Raw genomic sequence first — 24,595 nt, 5'->3', positions numbered from 1 at the left:
ACGTGACGCACCACCCCGAGTTAAAACTAAATCCCCCCAAAAAACAACAAACTACTCTGCAACCTGGATCACGTTGCCGTAGAATATCTGCTAAACTACATCAATGGTTCGTGGATAGCGGACTCCGTGCTCCGAAGTAGAAATACGCGAACGTAACTCTCATTCCAAAACCCAGCAAACCCCTGAACCCCGAATACCTGACCATTTATCTCACTTTATGCACCGGCCAACTGTTTTAACACATGGTCAACAGCCGGTTCTCGCCTCACATTGAAGACAGCGGCTGCCTCTTTCACATGATGTACGGCTTCCGCCCAAATCTGTCAACCCAAGACATACTACCACAGATCAATGGGGGAGAAAGAAATAGAAGGCTCTTTGTGGGAAAGGCAGAGAGTTTTGCCGAAGTTTACGATCGCCTTAATGCTTCTCTGCTGAGGATTGGGGAAGTGGGAAAAAGAAGCAGTGTTGTACGAAACGGCGTTTCAAGGAATGGCGTTCCTGGAACTAGTTCCTTTTGGGAGGAACGGAGGAACGCCACCGTTCCATTAAGGGTCGCTGGAACTGTAACGGTAACTCGTTAGGTTTATGAAGGAACGGCAGTAACGGCGTTCCTTGTGCAAACGTTACATTGCTGGGATTTGGCTGTTTCTGATGCCAAGGCTCGAGTACAAAAATCCCCAAGTCGCTACTGTGTTTCTCTTTCTATAAGCTGGCCAAATTGTCCACCTATACAGGGGAACGTGGTTTCTCGAAGGTCAGAACGAGGCAGAAGAACAACCACGCAGCGAGCCGCAGCTTGTGCTTGCTTTCATGCGGTTTAGCTGTCGGAGAAAGGTAGCGGCGCTGCAGGTCCCTCGTGAAACCACCGTATCTGTATATTTTCAGGGGTAATTACCGCAGTAGTGCGCGCAAGGCGCGGGTGCGTTGTTTTCGGAGGAGTTAGGCTCGATGTGACGTCATTCGAAGGATCACCGTCTATCAATAGAGCCATGGGCGCGCCGCAGTATCTTGGGATGTTGTACTGCTCGAAGTTCGTCACGGCGTGGTCTATCGCCGATCTGGCGGGAGTGGATCGACGGGAGTGCCAGGTCCTTTTGTATTACACGCGTCGTGTTGACAAAGGACAGGAATTTCGTCATTGTTGGGCATAATTTCGTCGCGCGCCATATGGACAATACCTGAAAGAGGCCGGTCGATGGTCGACGGCCATCATTCAGAGTTGCTTTAGTTGGTCGGTTTCAACCTCTGTTTTACTTGTGCTTTGATGAATACCTGTAAATGAGACTAAGAGTGTGGATCACGTGATTGTTTGTGTACAAATCTTTGGGTTTTTGTTTACCTAGCCAATCAGTGGTCCAGTGTGTGTTAGTTTGTAGGTCCTCGAGGCGTGGTTTTCAGTAATAAAACCGAAGTGTTTGGTGTTCTTGGACAGTCAGAGCGAGAGCTGGAAAGTCAATTTAGGGAAGTTTGAGTCCTTTCAGTTGACCGAACGAGAGTGAACGAGGAGCCCCTCGTGAGTAAGATATGTTCAGCCGAGATGATTTAAGCACTTCTCTGTTTTTTTTATGCGAACTTAATATATCAGGGGCGCAGTTAGACATGTGTTGAGTTTGTCAGGTGCTCCCCGAAAAAATTCGTCTAGGAGTGTTTCTTTGGATTCTTTTTATCTGCTGATAAACTGCCGCCGGCGGTGTTCATATTCGTATAATATACGTAGTTCGATGCGAGTTTTAATTTGCTCACTTTATTAAAGACGATAGTCTTTCTTGGGCTACTTAAACCCAGAAATTTTGGTCTGTCTGCATGTCTGTCCGTCTGTCTGTCTGTAACTAGATTCAGCCACCCGGCCAAAGTAAAATGCTTACTGCGCAGTAGTCTTATATAGTCACAGCCAAATGTAAACGTCTAAGCACGGTTTATACGTTCATCCTTGTCAACTTTGTTGAACAAGCACCAGGCATAATACAAATATAAGACAGGAAATTAGTACTCAAGGGACATTTACAGTGTTCCTTTATTAAAAAATTCCTGGATGCTTGGTTTTTCGATAGCAAATGATATTCTACATCTACTGCAGAAAACCGCCGCCTCCTGGCGGCATATGAGAAATCACGCGGCAACAGCAAAGAAAGGTTCCACTAGCTAGGTTTCACGTTCTGCTTGGAACGCACGTGGAGCACGGCAACGCGGTTGTATAAACCTTGAAGTCGGCCGCCTCGATTCACGCGCGTCTCCGCCGTACTACAGCACTGGCATCGAGGAACCCCGCCTGTAGCAGTGGAACGCGGTAAATTCAAATCGCCTTGAGCAAACCTTTTGTGTGTTTACCTTGGGATGAGCGCGCCGGAACAGGAACAGCATGAGAGGTGAGCGAAAAAGCAAAGGGGGGCATTGCCTTGGCAAATGTCTACAAAGACTATCGTCTTTTGACGACATTTGCAACGAAAGGAGCAGATACGGGGCCAATTTTTTCCCCTCAGGATTATCCAACACCGTATTTTAATTTTTAAAAATGAAATGTAACGTTAATGTAACGACACGTTCCAATGTTCGAAGTGGAACTGGAACGCGTTCCTTTCGCAATAAAGGAACTTGTAACAGGAACTCGTTTCAAAATTGGGAAGGAACGAGGGACGAGCTTTCGTTCCTATTTTAGAGGAACGTGTACAACCCTGAAAAGAAGGCCCAGAAAGAGGTGGGCAGGAAGATGGTGGTAGTGGTGGTGGTATAACGTTTATTGAGCTTAAAGGGAAGGGGTAGAGGGGTGTGGTTAGCCTCCTAGGTCCAGGAGGCCTCTTGTTCGGGCTGGCTCCAGGGCGCGCCGCACCAGGGCGACCTGGCGCTCCGGTGCGGAGCTGGTCAGCTCGGACTTCTACTGTTCAGGAGAAGGGAAGGGTAGGAATGTGAGTGTTAGGGGCAGGAGAAGACGAGGCGGTAAGTATTGAGAGGGATGTGACAATGTGGGCAGTCGGGTGGAAAGAGGGAAGGGGAAATGTAGGATAGGATGATGTGGTTGTAGTAGGTTTCGGTCTGTAGTCAGCGGAGGATGTAGGCTTGTTGGGCGGTGAGGGAAAGGTGGGGAGGTGGGTATCGCCGTCGAGAGTTGGTGTAGTGGGAGAGGATGGAGTTGTGCGTGGGTTGGAGAGGTGTCAGGGCTGCTGGGTCGGAAGGTGATGGAGTTGCTTGGTCAAGGCGAGGCGAGGGAAGTTCCCGGGTAATGAGTGCGCGGGCTCCGGCGTGGGCCACCTCATTCCCTGCCAGGTCGCAGTGGCCGGGGGAGCAGACAATGGGGAGGTCAGTGTCTTCAGGGAGGCGTTTAAGGAGGTAAATGGCTGTTGGCGCGGCTAGGCCGGCTTGGTAGAGGCGGCAGGCTTGCTGAGAGTCGGTGATGATGGTCACGTAGGAAGGAAGGAAGGAAAGAACAGTATAGGAAAGGCAGGGAGGTTAACCAGGATACTGTCCGGTTGGCTACCCTACGCAGGGGGGAGAGGATATGGGAAATGAAAGGGAAAGAAAGGACAGTGGTATACATTAAAGAATAAAATGAAAGGAAGAAAATTAGGAAAAACACAAGGCGTGACAAGGCAACTAAAAAGGCGGTACAAAGGACACACACAAAACCAGAAAATGCACAAAACTAAGGCGGTACACTGATAAAATTGGCGAACTAAGGGCACTGCACAGTAGTAATGTCTCTACAATCGTTCAGACAGGCCCGTGTCCTTCAAAAAGCGAAGTAAGGCTTTTCGTAGCCTTTTCAGCCTGTGACGGACAACGCCTATGACGCAAAATTGTCTGTGCTGAAAAGGGGTGGTCGTCGAGTCGGCGAAGTGTGGTGGAGAGCTGTTGCCTCGACGTTATGAATCGGTCACAATGGCACAGAAGGTGTTCAATCGTCCCTTCGGTGGCGCACACATCACAAGCAGGGCTGTTGGCCATTCCAATGGTGTAGGAGTAAGCCCCGGTGAAGGCAACACCTAGCTACAGGCGACAAAGTAAGGTGACGTCCGAGCGTGGCACGTTATTAGGTAGGTGGCGCTGCAAATCGGGGTCCTCACGGGTCAAGCCCGGATGAGGTGGCGGCATAGTCCTTCTCTCTAGTCTGTACCACTTCACGATTTCGTTGTAAGAGGTCATTCTGTCCTTGGTTTCCCACCACCACGTCGGGTCGACAGCAGCAGCAGTGATACGGTTGGTTAGTCCTCGTGCCACCGTGTTCGTTGTCTTGTTATGGTTTGCGTTGCCGCGATCCGACACAACACTGCCCATGTTCGCCGGAAACCACTTGATCACAACAGCGATTTTCACTGGCGAGACCGGCCACATGCAACACACGCGCGGCTTCACCACACAATCGTCCTCTGGCGTAGTTTTTCACTGCCATCCTAGAATCGCAGAGCCCAGCCGTACACTCGGGGTAGGCGATGGCTAGGGCAATGGACACCTCCTCTGCTCGATTTCACCTCATAATCAATCGAAATCAGTCGAAACGAATAGGATCGATGAACGGAGGTTTTCCTTCACCGGAACATGAATGATTGATTGATTGTAGTGTTTAACGCGCCGACGCAGCGCAGGCGGTTCACCGGAACATGAATATAGCAGGAGGATTAGAAGGGAACCCCAACCAAATTTCTCGAAAAGTGCAACACCGCACTAATTTTAAATGCGATAGAATTTACGGGCGAACCCTCGCAGTTTTGTGGGTGGGGTCATATTGCCCCATTGTGCACGATAAGGGGTGGAACCATGCCTATCCCTTTCTATATTCCTATATCAATATATCAAGAAAACATTTTATTTCCCAGGTCATATTCTGCCACGCCCCTAATGCTATCGTATTTAAAATAATTTGTCATGGCTAGATTGCGGGAATTAAGTTCATTGTTCCTCTTTTGTTTGGTCTCCACAGAAGCTATAGGATGGTCTCATTTAGGTGCGTCCTGGGATCGGTACCCAAAACTGTCTGTTAGTAACATGGGTTTGCCTGGCACCTCATCTGACTTGAGGTTTACACGCGACGATTGGTAGCAGAAATGACGTTTGCTAACAATGATCCCACCTTGCCTAAACCCCTTCGCAAATTTTGCCTCGCTGTTGGCTACACAAGTCCAACTGGTTTGTTTTCGTATGAACAGGTGCTCTTCGCCGACATTAGTACAACGTGATCTAACCTGTCGTCGCTACCTTTGCCCCCAAAATGCTTGAGTATTTATGCTGGGAGGTTGTCGTTGCTGACGCAATTCACAAAACAAAAGCAGCCGCAAAAAGAGGAGGAAAAGGGGACGTTGCCAACACGCGAAGAAAAATGCACTGACAGACACACTGCTGGTGCGGTCGGTCGGGGAGAGAAAAATCCGTGCCAAGGTCACTGTGGGAAAGTCACATTCCCGCCTCCTGGGAAGCGCTTCAGACTCATTATTTCGAACTCTTTCTAATTTTTCTCGTCACACACACAAAAAAACCACACACTTTGCGACAGTGCGGCGCCTATTTGGGCAGCCATTTCCCATCGGAGTAAAAGTAATGATAATACAAACCAGCGTGCGCAAAGAGAGAAACGCCATTTCACAGCCGAGGAAGGAAGGAAAGAAAAAACTAGCTACGAGATAATAAAAACGTTCCTCGGTTCCTGTTATCAGTACATAAACCCTGAGAGCGCACATCTGCTCGAAGGCAGCACGCGACGTGTTCGTCGCTTAGATCTCCCAGCAATAGCGCTGAACATGGTTCGTGCTGGCGGAAGTACACCATTTTACTTTTTTTTTGCCGCTAACTCTCAATGCTTCCTTTAGTTTTTAGGATTTTCAGGTTTGACCATGTGCCTGAGCAAGTTCTGGCGCAGTTTTGCCGTCTCTACAGCATTCTTCTACCACTGCTCGACTCCTTCTAGAATGTATATATATATATATATATATATATATATATATATATATATATATATATATATATATATATATAGTGTGTCTTCATGGAAACTGTACCTTCAAAGTAGTGGAAAACGTTCGCGTCATTCCCTATCAGGAAAAGCTAGGCCTTCGTCGAAATGGGATGCCCGAAAAAAAACGAAGGAGCGACATTTCATATACAACTGAAAAATACCGACAAAGCGAAAAGATGAGTTGGCATGGCCTTTGCAAACGCCAGCCCTATTTTGCGGCAAGATATTTCCCAACGCAAGAGCAGGCACAGGACCACAATTCGAACGCTCTCTCAGCTGCTTCGCATTACTATTTGTTGTGCTTTTCCCGGCGCACCGTGCCGCTCGCAGCCGCACATTTTTTACGCTTTTACGCTTCAGCAATTTCTATCAACTGACGTCACGCTTCCATTCCTTCCGGTGCAGTTTTGCTCCTGCCGCTCCCTGCCCGGGCTCGCAAAAGGCTATCAACTGCCGTGTGCGAACGCCCAGAGGAGAACGACGCTCTATTTTTGCTTCACTCAAACTGGATCTTTCTTTTCTTAGCGGGTTCTACACACCCGCACGCCAAACTCACACGCACCCAAAGGAGGGAGGCGGGGTCGTAGCTTCCACAACTTAACTGTCTGTTGCCTGTTTGCACCGGAATGAGCGCCGCTGGTTATTCACCTTTATAACTTGCGCGAACATAACGCAGACTCCTTGCCTCTGCAATGTACCAGCTTCTATATATGCCTCGCTGGTGGCGTTGAACGCGAAAACGCACAGCAGGAAAGCCAACCTTACACAACGAGAGGGGACATGATTATGACGATGAGACGCGGCGCGGCGCCTCACTCGTGCCATCGTTTCGCCAGAACGCAATGCACGAAAGCCAACTTACACAACGGGTATCCACAAAGGCACATCAAGCGCCCCAAGAAAAAAAAAAAAAAAAAAAAATCTCGGGCCATCTCCACTAATGTGAAACCTCGGAAGGGGCGAAGCATGCAGTGTATAAGCGTATTTTGGGCGCTTTGGCGTTTTTCTCGTGTCTTTAAGCACGACGTGTTCTAGCGCGAGCCGTGAGCATGTGTCCCGGTGTTTTCTTAGTACGCGTTACGAAGAGTTCCAGCGCGAGGCGTAAACGAGTGCCCCGGTGTTTTTTTAAAACGTGTTACGTTCTAGCTTAAGGCGTAAACGAGGGTCCCGGTGTTTTGGTACCGTGACTACATGAGACGATGGTTACTACGACGACATAAGACGCCAACAACCGGAGCCCCCAAGGGGTTTCGCCCTAAAAACGCTTCCCGTGGTCGGAATCAAACCTTGGTCCCTCGCGCTGTGAAGCCGAGGTCTATCCGATAGCGCCATTACGACACGGTCGAAGCAGTTTGCATTTTAAACTTTGACTTTTACTCAGGTCGCATGGGAGAAATATTTGCGTTTTAGCGACCTTTCTCCTAAGAAAGGGGCTTTGATTTTGCGTAGTAAAAATACGATGATTACAATTATGACTATAAGGCTCTCTTTAGTATCGATGCGGTGGTAGGCTGCAAGAGTGTTTGTATCTAAAATTTTTCATAGTTTTTAGCTAAAGTAAGTTTAGTTTACTTTTGTGGCAGCGATCGCTTCCGTTTTTTTTTTCAGTACCATTCCAATGTTTTTCCCCAACCACATATAGGATTTTTTTAATTCGCTCATTTGCTAAAACGATAAAACCTGCAACCACAGCCAGGCGGTCGTTCATATTCAAGAGCTAAGGTGTGACGGTGAGCTAGTTGGTTTCAACTGAGCGTACTGCAAACGGTTTGAAGACGCAGGCGGTGAAACGCAGCGGTGGTCCTGTGTTCTTTCTCGTCCTTGTCTTTCGCGCTGTACATCTGTGTTGAGGGTGAGAAATACATACACTATAGTGCCGACTGACAATTTCATTACAGTATTACTAGTATTTGCTTATTCATGTCCATTTTCTTAGGTAACAGGCATTGGTGCCCTGTACTTTAACATAAATATACCTCGGTTTATACGACATTAAACGATTTATTTTCTTTCTTTAGCCAGTTTTCTCCGCTTCTTTTTTTACTACAGCCTTTTGGCTACGGAAAATTTTTCCTTTTCACTTCTACATTTCATATTTACTTCGTACCACAGGTCTTCTGGTTACTCTTTTCCACTGCGTGTGACCGTTTTTTGTTTGTTTGTTTGAAGTCACTCAAATACTTTTTCAAGTGGGCCGTTTCTTCTCATTCGTGCTTTTAGGCCTCTCGTTAGAACATACACTTGTGAAAACGGCCGCGATTGGAGAGGCTGTCCGAAGTAGCATGGGGTGGCGGGAAGACGACAAAGACACAGTTTCGTGTCTGTCACTCCGTGGAACGCTCGACGCGTTTTAATCGATCATTTTACCCCGTTGTCATTTCGTTTCTAAGCCTTAACATTTTAAATTTTGCGAGGCCACCCGTCGCGGTAGTTCAGTGACTAAGCCGCTGAGCTGTTCATCCCAAGGACGTAAGTCGAATGCGGACAGCAATGGCGGTATTTCTGATGGAGGCAAGAAACTACAACGTCCGTGTGTCGAAATGTCGGTGTACGCAGAGATCGTGGTCGGAACTATTTTGTAGCCTTTCACTACGGCACGCCTCATATATCCCAGGTGTAGCTTCTGCGAGTAAAACACATATTTGATTTTTTTACGGGGCTAATCATTGCTGGTGTCAATCTGGAACTGCAACCCACTAGTTTCACAGAGGAGACAGCAACTTGTTGCCCTCGGCTAACGCCGATTTGGATGTCCGTGCAAGTGCACACTCAAGTTGCTTGCTGTTGAATAATTGAATATAGTGCGCTTTAAAATGTTTCTTCGCTCATATTTGAATTGTGTCACATAGGTAGCGCCGATATCATACAAAAGCAACAGCATCGCCTATATTCCCGTCCAACTGCATCGGAGGACATCTCAGACCCAAGCACCCGCATAACTGAACTATCTAGAATCTCGTTTTGGGGAAAGGAACACAGATATGCGAACATTACTAAATGCACGTACGTTCTCCTTGACGAGTGTAACAACACACATGAGCGTTATGCAATGTACTATACACCGATTAATATTTGTGTATATATTTCATTGATGATGATTTCAGGTTTAATGGCGCAAGGCCGACAGAGGCAAAAATGCGCCATGACAATAGTGAATGAGATGGGCAAGATTTGTAATAAAGGCACTAGTTTAAAACTTTACTGAGAATATTGGTGTATAGGTCATATCGAAACATTGTGAGTGCAGGCACAGCTTCAGTTTCCGCCATTGTTTTGCAACACGTCATGAGCACAGGTGAGGTTATTGAAAGTAAGATGTGTGTTTGTGTATATATTTCATTATCGCAATTTTGTGGATTTTGTATATAGGTCAATATACGTTTACTGGATAACGTTCCCGTGCTTTCAGGTTCATACATGCTATGGCAACATTGCTGTATGTGGGTGTATATGTTCTACATAGCGTATTAAATGCAGAGCCCTTTAAGGCTCGCCTTGTCGTCGTAGCTTGCTCGCTGGACCCAAGTACAGGCACACGGCTTTCTGTCGTAGCAGCGGTTTATATAGTCATACGCGTTAGAAACTCGTGAACAACTGGCGCTTGTCATACATCTCCCCGTTTTTTAGCACAAAGAAAACTTCAGGTACATTTGAGGCAAAACGTACGTAATAAACCGCCAGCGCCCGCGTTCATTTAATTAGGAACGCTCGTTGGGTTGGTTTTTACGATAGTAAGCGAAAAAAAAGTTGCCATGCAACGTCGGCGCGTGAGCACTGCGAAGGCGGGAAATTTGAATTGCATTGGGTGGTAGCGGTGAGAGGATAACGGCGCTACAGCCCATTATGGCGAATCACCGCTCTGAACTTCCGACAGCCTTCATGTTGAGTGGAAAGGCTTTAATTTTTTTTTCCACTCAGCGCACGTGGCATCTTTCAGAAGGTTGTCAGTTTTAATGTGGTTGGTGTTAGCTTACAGTTTATTAAGGCAATCACTACACCTTTTTATAACTCCAGTGTTTGGAGTAGCCAGCTCCTCTTTTGATTGGAGCTAAACTCTCCAATAAATCAATACTTCTCTCTATCTCTCGTTCTGGTGACAGAGCAACTCCCCCCATCTGGTTGTAAGCTCGATCAGTTAGATCGTACGCTGGAAGATAAATTTTCACAAGCGATGCCTGGACGTATAGGATTCCCCAATTTTGTGTTGCGAATGACATCACGAGTACGGTTGCAGCCATTCCTCCGAGCTGATTCCCCTAATATTGGCGCCTAAAAAGGAGAACGATCATGTAATGCACAGTGTCTCAAATGCTACGGATGACGCAAAGAACTGAAAGTTTTTTACAGTGTAGAGAACTTTTAACAACGGTATTGTGAATCTGTATTGCCGCCCGAATGTTCCGAAGAAAAAAGAACTGTAGAAAATGAAAATACCAGGGGACAGCTGAAATAGGTGGTCGAACACGGCATCGGAAGTGTCAACTTACTCCCACTTAGCGAATTCTTTGAAGCATGCTTCGACTAAATTCCACTGAAATCTTTTAGAAAAGAACCGGGCCCAGTTATGTCCCCCTTCCCCCTCCCCAAAAAAGAAAATGCTTGAGGAAGATAACCAGCAAAAAGCTTAGTTTTTTTTTTGTATGAACACTGTAGGTAACGCTCATTAAGTGCTCGAGAACCCAGAAACAGCGGTCGTGCACGAATAATGTAGCCACCAATCCGCGGTATAACAGAGCCGCCATCCGCTTCCCACCTACAAAAAGATGGCCGACCTACGTTTCCACAGCAGCAATGTATGGATAAAACAGCCGAAAATATTCCACGCCGAATTGCTGGTTTACACAGTAGTGGGTCCCTTATCCAATTTTAACAGCCACGCTGTTTAGCAAATCGTTATTTCGTGTGGCCGCAGTTATAAATACAAAGAAAATGCCGAGCGCTCGAGTGTGCGGGCCTCGAAGCGACCGCGCAGCGTCCCCGGCGCACGTTTGTCAAGCCAATAATACCCACTTAGGGAGAGTGGCCAAGATTGAAAAAAAGAAAAGAAACTCCAGCGTTCGCCGTAATCATGGCAGCACTTGCTCGGAACGATAAAGACACGTCATAGCGTTCGCCCCTCCAAGGTGATGTCCAATGATTGTTGCTTCCAAAAAACTGAAGAAATAAGCTCCCACTTATAGCAACAATGGTGGGTTAAAAGGACGTTGTGGCAGCGAAGAAGAAGCAAATAGACTGCCATCGTGGACTTAATTCGTCTTGATGGTCGTGAAAGTTGCGTACAGCTTCGCTACCTTCAAGTCTTACGCGTTAGTGTGAGCTTCCTTGATTTTTTTTTTTTTTTCAGTCTGTGTCGATGTACTGACCTCAGCCTTTCTGCTGTTAAATATTCGTAGTAAGACCAGGACCGTCGCAAAGACGTGGAACCTTAGGAACCTTCTTAGGAACCTTATAACACACGCACGCACGCACCTAAAAACACAGAGCCTATAATTTAAATCTTGCGCACTTATAATATCGTTAGGAGGTCGTCACCAAAAGAATTTCCGAAAAAGTAGCTCGCCCCTATTGCACCGATTTTCGTGCGCGGTTCACTTTGCACGCTTCGAAGTCGTTATTTTGAGAGATTCTGAGTTTTCTAAACGAAACGCGTCTGAAATATAGACAAAAACCAATAAAACATTGCTGCTACTCACCTATAGACCGATGTAATTTGTATAAAAAAAGGAAGTAGTACGTAGTACAAAGAACCTATTCGCTACACTTCCATCTTTGAACAAGTAGACAAACTTACAATACACTCCCCGGACAAGGTTGGACCATCCTACGGCTTCTGAATTTTTCACGTTATTGGCAAACGCTCTTAAACAAATCGCTTAAAAGGAATGGCTGCTCCAGCGGAAGATCCAGTTAGTCGTCGGTTGGTTTTATTTGTACTTTTCAGCAAATATCCCATTATTCAAAACGAACAGGATTTACTACTGTCCCCGTATAGTTCTGTTTAGCCAGATTCTACTCCAATATAAATAATGCTTTCATCGGTGTAGTCGCGCACAACATTAGGAAATTATTTGTCGCTGTAAAAATACACCATTCTCTTCAAATGTCTGAAGTTTGCAGTTCTTAGGTCCTCCGTATTGTGCGTTTTTGTTTGGACGAGCCCCATTCAATATTCACGACTTCAGTTAAACCGATTCCTTCCCTCTTTTTGCGACTTTACATGTTTATTTAATAGTCACCTTTCAAAGGGGGGGGGGGGGGGGGGGGACTTTGCAGGAATGGATTTATTTTGAAGTAAAGCGCACGGGCAAAATGGTCGGAAAACATTTGTTAATCTTTGTACGGAAGAGAAGGTTAAGGTGGAGCAATTTTATGCTCGTTGTTCTGGCTTCTATTATTGTTAAAATAAGAAACACACCTTCTAATTTATGGAATTTAATTTTTTTTCATTTATTCTGGCTCTTACACATTGATACAGTATAGCTAACAACTTTTTTCGCGTATAAAAATCATGGTTGCCTCCTCCACAATTTGTTAAATTTGAGTGACGCTCGAGGAAGCCCATTTTTATTGGTAAAGAACAGGCGGTCGTATGACTTGTCTCAATCATATAAATTGCTGCAACTTTTAGGGGAGAACTGTGCAGTGTCTAGCGTCCCGCTTTGGTCGTATATCCGTAGTTTTATTTACATTTTTTTTTATTTTTTCACGCCGTACAAATTTATTTGCTCATCTTCGTTCCTTTCTACTGTTAACTTTTCAGATAAATCTAAACAAGTACTACTTAAAAGCGACCTGGCAGTTTATGAAACAAACATCAACTTTAAATTACATAAAAGGCAGCAAAATTAGTAATTTATTGATTTTTATACGTGTATGCTGTACATTGTCCAGCGTAAGAAACAGAAAGTCAGGACCCCCATGTATTACTCCTAATTATTTCATGCATAATACTAAAAGTACAAATTTCAACATTTGTTAAACAAGGAAATGTAAAGAAGGGAAGTGGAATACCACATTAATTAATATCGAAATGGTAAATCCCGGCCACAGCCACTTCCATTAGGAAAACAACTAAATCCCGTAATGGAACAATTGTTTATTCCCAAACAATACAGACATATATGGGGGTATGAACACAAACAAAAAGTTTAAGACACAAAATCGATAAAAAACGTAAATCAGCTTGGATTAACTATTTGGTCTTTATGGATACTGCACACTTATTCTGATCATTTCTTTGAGTATTCGTTTCGTGTTTGTCGTACGAAATACACCACTTTGTTTATACAAATCGTCAATCGACATACGTATGTATGTACGTACGTGCTTACATTTTATATATATATATATATATATATATATATATATATATATATATATATATATATATATATATAATATATATATATATATATATATATATATATATATAATATATATATATATATATATATATATATATATATATATATATATATATATATATATATATATATATATATATATATATATATACACGCACAGGGCGCGTGTTTTTTTTTTTCACGTTGTTTCAAACATTTGAAAATTCCTATATGCACGCGAAAAAAAATCAGCACAATTCCATTATGTGAGCGTGGATGAAGAGCAGAGCTGTGTGCGGATTACAGTGGTAACGATAATCACAAACGGTCACACACCGCACAAGCGACGCCGAGCCGTTTTGCCACAAACTTACGCTCAAACTGCGCCGTCGCATCGGAGAAGCAAACATCTTGTGTTTACGGCCTTCGGAGTCCCGACCGGCATTGCGTTTAACGCTTGGCGATCACGGCCCGATCGTCGACGGTGGTCTCCTCCTGCCACGTTCTCTTCTTTTTTTTTATGATTACGCTTCACTGTGCCGCATATAATGCGGAGAAGCCAGCTCATAAAGACCATACTCAGATATGTTTAAAGACGGCTTCACTCCTGAACCCAAATGCACTGCTAGGAAGGCATTTTTTAGAGGAAGTATATGCCGTCTTATACCAAAATATGAAACGCCGGAAGCGAACAGGACACCGTATAGGGAGAGGATGCGCTTACGGCATGAGAGGAGAACACTTAAAGAGGCCGTGAAGACAAAATAAAAGTTTGATTTATTCGAAGCATTTCGTGTTTTATATTGCCCCAGCGCTTTTCCCTCAGAAAGTGTTGCTTTATTCACTGAGAAATTAATCCAATTTAAATTAAACTTTTGATTCTCCCGCCAAAGCGTGTGTTTCGTGACGTCTGCCATGAAGTCCCATGGACAGGTATTCAAGCGAACTTCAGGTGCGCTCTTCAGTCTGTAGCGGACACTGGAGCCTTGTTTACCATCAGTCTCCTAGTTGGCGCCACCATACAGCTCCGCGCCGCTATTCGCCTTTGCTTTGTTTGTGACCGTTTTTGCATCTGCCTTGTTTTTCTTACGGTTGCTAATAATCGTTTTGTGGAACATGGAGTATGTTCGATAAAGAGGGTCATGTAAGAGAATGTGGCTTACGCCAATCGGCCAGTGTCTTCTGAGACAACCTAAAAGCGCCGGTATGCTGTGCAGCTATAACAAGCATAGTGTGTGCAGCACCAACAGCAGTAGGCGCTGGTACTTCTATGTTTACATGTATACTTTCGTAAATTTCATTTTTTCACCCCACCATTATTACTGCTATAAATAAATATGCATTACACTTAGGCGAAAATAAATCGTTCGGCAATCTTATCAGCCCTGCCTAACTTGCCTAACCTGCCTCAGCCAATCGCATGGCTGTACACATGACGTCATATGTTCTAGTGCGGGAAATGAGCTAGTGAGTCGCATGGACATTCCCTTTTTTCCTAATTACGTAGCTTATTTGAGCGAAGTTTACGTTAACAGTGGTGTCAGTAAGGTTCTAACGAGGCAATCTTTCGAATTAACCAAACTTGCATTTTGTCTGCATGGCTCCTTTTAAACAGCTACGCCGTTAAAATCCGGCCATCGGTTCTTCTAGATGCAAAGAAACGCAGATCCCTAAAAAGACCAAGTATAAGTTAAAGCCGGGCTCACGGTACTGAAAAAGAAAAAAAAGAAAGACCGTAATAAAGAACACCTGTCCGGGAGCTGAGAGAATGAGTGCCTTTTCTCGTCCTGCGGACGCAAACAATAGCGAGTTTTAGCTGACCGTCTTTCACGGTCCGCTCCGCTCGGAAAGCAAGCGGGAGCGCCATTGCGCATGCGTGGCACGCCTGGCCGCGAACGGCATTGGCTCCGGTTGCGCTGAGCGTGCCGCAGATACCGGAGCGGACCGTCGAAAACGGTTAGCTAAAACTCTCTAATAAAACGGGGGGGTTGGCCTATAACAGCTTTGCTGCAAGAAGGACAGTCTGTTGCAGATCCGTTGTAGGTGCGTAACCACAGATTTGCCCCTTTCCGGAAGGGTTCGCTACAGCCAGGTTCGCTAAAGCCAGGCGGCTCGCGTGACTCGTGTATATACCACACACACATATATCATATACGTATACACATGCATACCACGGCGTCCGCGATAAGTTCCGTCGCCGCACCGACCGCCATGACTTCGACGGACTTCCCTCTGCATCCTCGCACCGCCGTTCACTCTCTCCGATGTGCCGGCGACCCAACACCGCTGAAGCGGAAAACTGAGCGTTGCAGTTCCGGAGCCAGGTGCTGCATCGTCAGCGATCTGTCCACGGCCTAACTTTGCTCCCTCGAAAGCGACGTCACCACTCATGTACCGAAATTGGAGCGGCTATTTCAGTCATTCACTCAACGTTTTGCCGGTGCGTTAAAGAGGTTGCGACCCCACATTCTGGGCTCTCTTTACGCACTGCAACAACGCAGCCCATACAACCAGTAGAGGCGTGCATGCCGGGTGCTTAATCACGATGTTCCGCACAGCAATGAGTTTATCGCCCTCTCACTCATGCATGCCGTCACTAAGTCATCTTGGGCTGGGATTTCCTTTCCCGTGACAGCGCTATCATTGACTGCTCCCGTGCCGAAATTGACTTCTTTTATCAGTTTGATGCATTTTCATAAACTCTGCATCCAGCACGTTTTGAAAAGCATGTTGTCGCTGAAGATTAGAATATCCCTTATGCTGCGCCGTCCCATTGCCCAATTATCTTCCTGTGTTTCCTCTCACGCAGCTGTAGTGTTCAGGCCATCAAAGTTTCTCACCTAACGCCGATGTCGTTTGTTAAAAACCGGGAGCCATCCCACTCCATGCATACATGTGAACGACCAGTGAAACCGATCAACACACGACACAAAGGTGACACAGGATTTTAAACACAGGTACAAACTCCTTTGTTATTAACTAACTTATAAGATAAGTAAATGACACTCAGCGTAATCACAAAGTAGTCTTAGTGGCCAATTGTCATATTATTTTAAGTGCGGAGCACCCTACGGGTCCGGCTTGTCGCCGTAGCACGTCCGGGGATATGGTGTAAGGCACTCAAACAGAGGCTTCGTAAAGAAAACCGCTTCTCCTGGTCGGGATGGATACTGGGTCCCTCGCGCTACGAAGCTAATGTCTACTCATTGCGCCGCATAGGCACTCGTTACTCGCGTGTCAAGTGTTGTCGGTGATCGTCGAGCAGCGCTGTTGTCGCAGACGCCGCCGTTGGTAGGCTGCAAATAAGCACACATTAATGTAAAATTAGAAAAATATTATGAATTTTCACATTAATCCCTCAAAAATAATGAAAACTCAATCCAGCTTCAGGGGCTGCAGCGCACTCTCTTGACTACTTTCGGTATAAACGCCGTGGCCTCCGCGACCGGCTACCGGCGGCAGCAAATCGCGGAGGCCACGATAAACGCTAGGCTAATACTGGAACTACTCAAGAGAGGGCGCCACAGTCCCTCTTGGCGTAAGGCCTTATCTTGGCTGGATATCCACTTCCCGACAGCTTTCACGTTGAGTGGAACGGCTTTAATTTTTTGTTGAGAAATTTCGATGAAACAAATTCACAGCCGTTCTCTTCAACTTTATTCCTCCCGTATTGAGAGCAGACGGAAGTTCTAATATTTACAACTTCCCTGCGAACTGCAAGTAAATGAAACTCGGGGTGACGATAGAGTCGTCTTGGGGGGGCCATTGGGAATATCATTGTTTTTTGGAAATGTTCCGACAAAACAGGAGTTAGAGCCGTTTTCTGATGAGTATTCATGATAGAGTTTGGTTCGCCGCCCGAGATATGTTGACGAACATGAAAATCCACGAAACCCTAGCCATAAACCGCTTCTCTGCAAAAAAATGAGGTGCAGGGGGTGGGAGGCGTTACGCGACTTAATTTAGACCACTTGAAGGTCTTTAACGGGCTCCGAAATCTGGACACACGCGTCGTTTCGCTTTTCGCCTCCATCCGAAAGACGGCTGCCTCGGCCGGGATCAAATTCGCGTCCTTGGGCTCAGCAGCACAATGCCTTAGCCCCCGGGTCACCGCGGAGAGTGATGTCCTATGTTGCCCTTTTCCGTGCTCCCTTTCCGCCATGTTCCAACTGTCCTTGTTGTTTCTAATACGGGGTTATGTCCTTGTTCTTGTTTGTTTCTATGATTTGTCCATGATTGGTTAGTAATCGTCGCCCAGCTTGCGTTTGTAGCCTCCTGTGTTGTAACTAGGGACTCGTATTTTTTGTTTATGCACGTGTTTTGATTACACCCATGCTACCAGACTGCGTTTTGTATCTCTGTAACAAAAACGTTATTTTGTTGAAACACTTGAGAGTGCTTGGTACTGAACTTCTGTAGTCCCATTGGATTGCAAATATATGCACAATTGTGGAATATGTACAGACCATTATACGTGTACCGACCACTGCTGACACAGAAGGGGGGGGGGGGGGGGGAGGTAGCCGCCACGTCAAGCTGTCACGCAGCTTTTTGCGGCCGCTCCATCCTTGCACAAAAGGAAAATAAACTTTATTATTATTATTATTATTATTATTATTATTATTATTATTATTATTATTATACAGAATTGTTACAACCGCTTCTTTGAACGCCTTGACATCTTTCAGAAATCCTTTACAGTTTACCGTACAACGCTGTTGAATACAGTATGTTAAACACCTATGATATGTCTGTCGTTCTTTTTTTTCTGGAATTTGATTTCTCTGCGGTTGTGTCTATCCAACTGATATTTGCCTATTTTTGAAACTGTTTACTGTCATTTGTTCGTTTTTTCATTTGTCTCTACACTCTTGCCGTTGTTTTTGTTGTATTACTGTCAAACTTTGTTGCTCTGCCTGTCGTGTGGCCTTTACGACGGGCAGAGCAACATAGGCATCTTCTTCTTTTTTTATTTTTTACCTGTACCCAGGCTCCGCCTGTGCTTTATTTCTGTCGTTTTCACTACTTCAATTTGTGTGTGTCTTGTCGCTTGTTTGTTTCTTGCTATATGTTTCTTGTATTTTGTGTATTTTTTTTTTCATGTAACTACCCGTGCGCCAGCACTCAGGCCTCTGGCTGTTCCTGGGCACGTAAATAAACATGATTGATTGATTGATTGATTGATTGATTATTATTATTATTATTATTATTATTATTATTATTATTATTATTATTATTATTATTAATATTATTATTATTATTATTATTATCACTCGCGCTACTTAAACTAGACTGCTTAAACTCCAGACGTATTAAGGCTGATCTTCTTTTCCTGTTCACGCCAGCAATCGAGGGCGCTGCCTCCCCTTCAGGAGGCTGGTACCCCTGATTAACTTCTAGCCGGCCAATAAAGATGTTGTTCTCTCTCTCTCTTTTCCTGTTCAAAATCATTCACGGCACAGTGTCTTGTGGTGAAATGCGGCAACATGTTGCACTCCATGTGCCGCAAAAATCCACCAGAAGGCACGACACATTTTTTAATCCGAGCTGTCTGCGTGGCTTGTGCCCCTTGTTTTGCCTCCAGTGTACGTACAATCAGTACAACGAATATTTAGACATATTTAATAATTCTTCGACACAGTTCCGCAAACATGTCTGTGAGCTTGTACCTTTTTTATCCTCTGTTCACACGCGGTCTCTTGAGCATGAAGTGATGACAACACAAGACTTTCTTTTTTATATATTCCCCTTATTCCATGTCTGGTTTTCTCCACATGTAAATTCCTTCCATGCTCCTTTTCTTACATATAAGCTATCTTGATTCACTCCGTTTCCGTGCAACTAAACTTTGTTAACATTTATGTATATTTTTGAAATTACCTGTGTATGACGACCACTGGCGTGATGTCACATGCCTTACTGCAAGGCACTGTACTTGTTTTTGTGCGTATGAGTGTGTTTGTGTTTTCTGTGGGTGCATGTATATTCTGGTGTACGACAGTGTGTAATTTCTGTGTGCGTGTGTCAGTATTGCTGTCTTTTAACTGCATTAGCTGTGAGGTGTGGGCATCTTACATTTGCGGTTTTTTCTTTTTTTTCTTCGTGCGCCAGCACAAACGCTCTCCGGCTGTTCCTGGGCACGTTAATAAACGATTGATTGATTGATTGATTGATTGACTGATTGACTGATTGATTGATTGATTGATTGATTGATTGATTGATTGATTGATTGATTGATTGATTGATTGATTGATTGATTGATTGATTGATTGATTGATTGATTGATTATTATATTTGTGGTTACAACTTTGCTCGTGGGGACTATATTGGCTTATTTCACTTCCTCCGTGACATGGATTGCCCTCCATTGGGCACCCTCACTGACGTTGACGAAATGACTGACTTTTTCACCAAAATTCTTTACGATTGCTTAAGCAGATTTGTACCTAAAAAACTCAAAAGAAAAGCAATTATCCGTACTGGTTTTCATTTGAACTATTTGAACTAAGAAAGATCCTTGGAAGAAACAGTCGAGCTCACAAACAAGCAAAGAAAACTGGCCAAGAGAGGTGGCAGAGCGAGTTTCGTCTACTCAGGTCTCTTTGTAGATATCTTCTTAAGCGTGATAGGTCCAGTAACATTGCCGCAGTTGAAGATGATGAGCCACGCAATGCTAAGGCTTTCTGGGGTCACGTCCGTAGCACAAACTTCCAAAAATTACCCAAGAAATATAAACCTCATTGACAAGAGGGGTGAGAGCATTCCCGACGTTCCTAACACCTTTGTGCAACAATTACGTTCAGTAATAGGCAAAAAAAGTGCAGCCTGCCCCCCTCAAATGTTTCTGGGGTAGAAAAGCTCAGAATGGTTTGTATCGGAAAGTCACGTGTCAAAAGCTCTAAAGCGAGTTAAGCCGTCATTTTCGTGTGGCCCTGACGGCATTCCTTTTGTAGTATTGAAGACGTTTGGGGATCTTCTTGTTCCGGTGTTCACGCGTATATTTCAAACTTCCCTCAGTACCGGCAAGATCCCCACTCATTCGAAAACTGCGGGTTGTTCCTATATTTAAGTCAAGGTCTAAATTAGACCCCACAAACTACCTCCCGGTTTCTATTCTCTGCGCGGCTCCAAAACTCTTTGAGACCGTACTACACATACTATTCACTTTCAGTGTAAAAGCTATATTATTACCTCAGCAACGCGGCTTTCTGGCTGGGAGATCGGCCACCACCAATCTTGTACATTTTATGTTGCATGCTTCGGAAGCAGTGCAGGGGAGGGGACAACTCGATGTCGTATACTTCGATTTGAGCAAGGCTTTTGATGTCGCCTGCCACGATATATTATTTAAAATGCTGTGTCAACTCGATTTACAACCATCCCTCACACCCCTTTTATGTAATTATTTATCGTATAGTACATGCTTCGTGCACGCAAACGGGCTCTGTTTGCATGCAAACGAACCACAAACGTGGCCCCAGAACAGAGACCTCAGGGCTCTGTTCTGGGGCCAGTTCTTTTTCAGTTTTCACAAATGATATTTCCTCAGTAATCGATGATTGTTACTTTCATGATTGACAATCCAGCGCGCAAAAACACGGCACAAAAAAGAACGAGAGTTAGACAGTTAGACAGGTAAAAGAGAGAGTTAGACAGTTGGACAGTTAAAAGAACGAGAGTTAGACTTTTTTTTTGTGCCGTGTTTTTGCGCGCTGGATTGTCAATCATGAACATTCACCAACTCGCCCAAATCACAGTCCTCTTGATTGTTACTTTCTCTTATATGCTGACGATGTCAAAATTTTAAAAGTTGATTCAAACACTGCCAGCTGTTCCGCTCTCCAGCGAGCGACCACATCTTCTTTGTATTGGTGCTCATGCGACAAATTCCTCACAAATACATCAAAAACTAAGGTAATGACACACACAAGAAAAACTGACAGCATATTGTTCTCCTACAACATTAGCGGTGACGCGCTACCACGTGTCGTGGAGGTGAAGGGCCTTGGTGTTAACTTAGACATTAAGTTGACCTTCTCCCCGAACATCCGGGATATCACTCGGTGGGCCCTGAGCCCTCCGATCCCTTGGCGTTGTTTCTCGGCTCTCAAAGGAGTTCTACGAACCGGGTTCTCTGCTAAAGCTGTACACGACTTTTTGACGTCCGCAGCTCGAGTATGCTTCTGCGGTATGGAATAGCACATGCAAGACAAACTGCATGCGAAATTATCTCGAAATTTTGTGCGGATTTTAGGACTTCGAGTTAACGAGGGATTACTTTATGTATAGGCATACCGTATTTACTCGATTCTAAGCACCCCCTTTCTTCCACCATCGCGATTCCCAAAGTTAGGGGGTGCTTTGATTCGAAAAACCTAAATTACCCCTCCCCGCCACTTTTTTTTCAGCCGTATTTTGACACACACACACACACACACACACACACACACACACACACACACACACACACATATATATATATATATATACCTTACTTTTGCGATTCTAAGCACCCTCCCCCACTTTCGAGAAAAAAATTTCAAAAAATGTTTGCCTACGAATCTAAGCGACCATTGCAAGGTGCATTCCAGACGCATGCGAACAGGTCCGAATTGAGGTTGCAGCCAAGTCATTTATGAAGTTTCCAATTAAAAGCCACTTAACTGAACATAAGATGACCTGCTGGGGGATACTCAAAGCGGCGGCCCAAGCGGCACAACTTACTCGAATGGTAGTGAGGGTGACTGGTATCATACGTAAGTGGTGGATCCACTGTCTGTACCTATCTTACTTTTGAATGTTCGCCAAATACGACATTATTTTTTGCGCCCGTCTCTTCAAGATACGGCCGCAAAAAAAAAAAAAAGTGGCGGGGGGGGGGGGGTGTAATTTAGGTTTTTCTAATCAAAGCACCCCCCCCCCCCCCTCCTAACTTTGTGAATCGCGATGGTGGAAAAAAGAGGGTGCTCAGAATCGAGTAAATACTATATATTTATATTTCGCCGTAGGGCATACATGTTTTCCCCATTTCCGAACATTCACGTATTTAAACATAAGAAATGACTAACTACGACCCCTGAGCCCACATTGGCGTTCTTGAAAGCCGGATTTTCTTTCTTAGTTCATTCAACGAACCCTTCATTCCTAATTATGCCAAGCTACATGCATAGCGAGAGCCTCGGTTCAGGCAGCCTTGGTGCCAAAGGTTGCATATGAAGAATTTCCGCCAGTCGACTGCTCTTGACAAGCTGCAGATGCTCGAGTCACGGTCAGAGGGTTAAAAAAAATCATTCACACCGACTTGCCGGAGCGGCGCTGGCTGCCACCCCCAAGCGCAGGATACAGTAACGTTAGCATAAATGAACGAAAATTGGGTGGAAGACAGCCGCCTTGATAGCCGACTTGGTAAGGAATCGGACCCGTAATTTGAAAGGCGTGGGTGTGGTCGTCATTCTGGGCGCGCGTTTTTCTCCACTTATTTTCTTCGTTTCTAAGGCTATATATATATATATATATATATATATATATATATATATATATATATAGAGAGAGAGAGAGAGAGAGAGAGAGAGAAAGAAATGCCGGCAGTCTACAACGCCAAAGAAGGCATAGGGGAATTGTTAGAGTATTTTTTACCGTTAGTGACGTTACATTATTTTTTTATTAATTACCTGAGAAAGAAAGAAAGAAAAATACGTGCCCAGAGTGGGGACCGAACCCACGCCTTTCGATTAGATCTCGAATGCCTTACCAATTCGGCTATCTGGGCGACTGTGTTCTCCTTCACTTTCTAGGGTATTTATATTTACTACAACTGTATCTGACGCTTGAGGGTGGTAGCCAGCGCCACTCAGACTACACGGGGAGAAGGGGACCTTCTTTTTCAACCCGCTGGGCGTGACGTGAACGTCTACAGCCTGTCGTAAGCGGGTAACTAGTAAATATAAATACCCTAGAAAGTGAAGGAGAATACAGTCGCCCAGATAGCCGAATTGGTAAGGCATTCGAGATCTAATCGAAAGGCGTGGGTTCGGTCCCCACTCTGGGCGCGTGTTTTTCTTTCTTTCTTTCTCACGTAATTAATAATAATAAATAATAATGTAACGTCACTAACGGTAAAAAATACTCTAACAATTCCCCTATGCCTTCTTTGGCGTTGTAGACTGCCAGCATTTCTTTCTGTATTTCCTAACGAGCCCCTCATTTCCAAACCCTATTATCGTGCGAAAGCTTAGTGAGGGCCTCGGTTCTGGCAGCCTTGATGCCAAGGTAGCATAAGAGGGTTTCCCGCCAGTTACCCGCTTATGACAGGCTGTAGACGTCCACGTCACGCCCAGCGGGTTGAAAAAGAAGGTCCCCTTCTCCCCGTATAGTCTGAGTGGCGCTGGCTACCACCCTCAAGCGTCAGATACAGTTGTAGCAAATATAAATACCCTAGAAAGTGAAGGAGAACACAGTCGCCCAGATAGCCGAATTGGTAAGGCATTGGAGATCTAATCGAAAGGCGTGGGTTCGGTCCCCACTCTGGGCGCGTGTTTTTCTTTCTTTCTTTCTCAGGTAATTAATAAAAAAATAATGTAATGTCACTAACGGTAAAAAATACTCTAACAATTCCCCTATGCCTTCTTTGGCGTTGTAGACTGCTAGCATTTCTTTCCGTATTTCCTAACGAGCCCCTCATTTCCAAACCCTATATATATATATATATATATATATATATATATATATATATATATATATATATATATATATATATATATATATATATATATATATATATATATAAATTAGTGTATCGAATACGAAAAAATACCGGTTCGGTTACGGTTCACGGTCGGGCAAATTCATTTCGTTGCGGTTCAGTCCCGGTTCGACTAAATCATCCGCCGAACTGGTTCGCGAACCGGTTCGGAAGCTTGACCCGGTTCACGAACCGGTTGATAGCTGAATTATTAGCGAAGTGCGAAGAATCAGCTTTGCATACTTTAAATTCACCAAAAAAACTCAATCATTTTTCTTCACTCGAACTACTGTTTTTTGAATAAGCTTGGTTCAATGGTAAAGTCATTTATTAAAATTTAGTACAGATGCAACCGAAAACGTACCAGCTTCTTTTTCACCCCCCTATTGTCGTCCTAGAGACTACATAAAGCCACCGCCGAGAGACACGACTGTAGTATTTACGGGTGTCCCTCACTCCGTTTTATTATACCGCTTGGATTCTAACAATGACTGAAGGCATTGTCCATACTGTTTAAATTACTTCCTTGTTACGTCACTGCTGATGCTCTGTAGCAGAAAATGTGAA

The 24,595-nt window shown here is 44.6% G+C and overlaps 1 protein-coding gene and 1 non-coding gene across 2 annotated transcripts in view; one reads left to right on the top strand and one right to left on the bottom strand.

Annotated features, from left to right (window-relative positions):
- LOC144171189 (uncharacterized) overlaps positions 1-24,595 on the top strand; it is a 77,216-nt gene that overhangs the window by 27,157 nt on the left and 25,464 nt on the right. The gene's annotated exons all lie outside the window — the stretch shown is intronic.
- Trnar-ucu (transfer RNA arginine (anticodon UCU)) lies at positions 22,985-23,056 on the bottom strand. Its single transcript has one exon. It is a non-coding gene; the product is annotated as a tRNA-Arg (tRNA).

The sequence above is a fragment of the Haemaphysalis longicornis genome, unplaced genomic scaffold (genome assembly GCF_048455015.1).
Source record: "Haemaphysalis longicornis isolate Haplotype H1 unplaced genomic scaffold, Haemaphysalis longicornis Haplotype H1 scaffold_1, whole genome shotgun sequence".
Classification (NCBI taxonomy): Eukaryota; Metazoa; Arthropoda; class Arachnida; order Ixodida; family Ixodidae; genus Haemaphysalis; species Haemaphysalis longicornis.
This window is presented reverse-complemented; position numbering and strand designations above follow the sequence as displayed.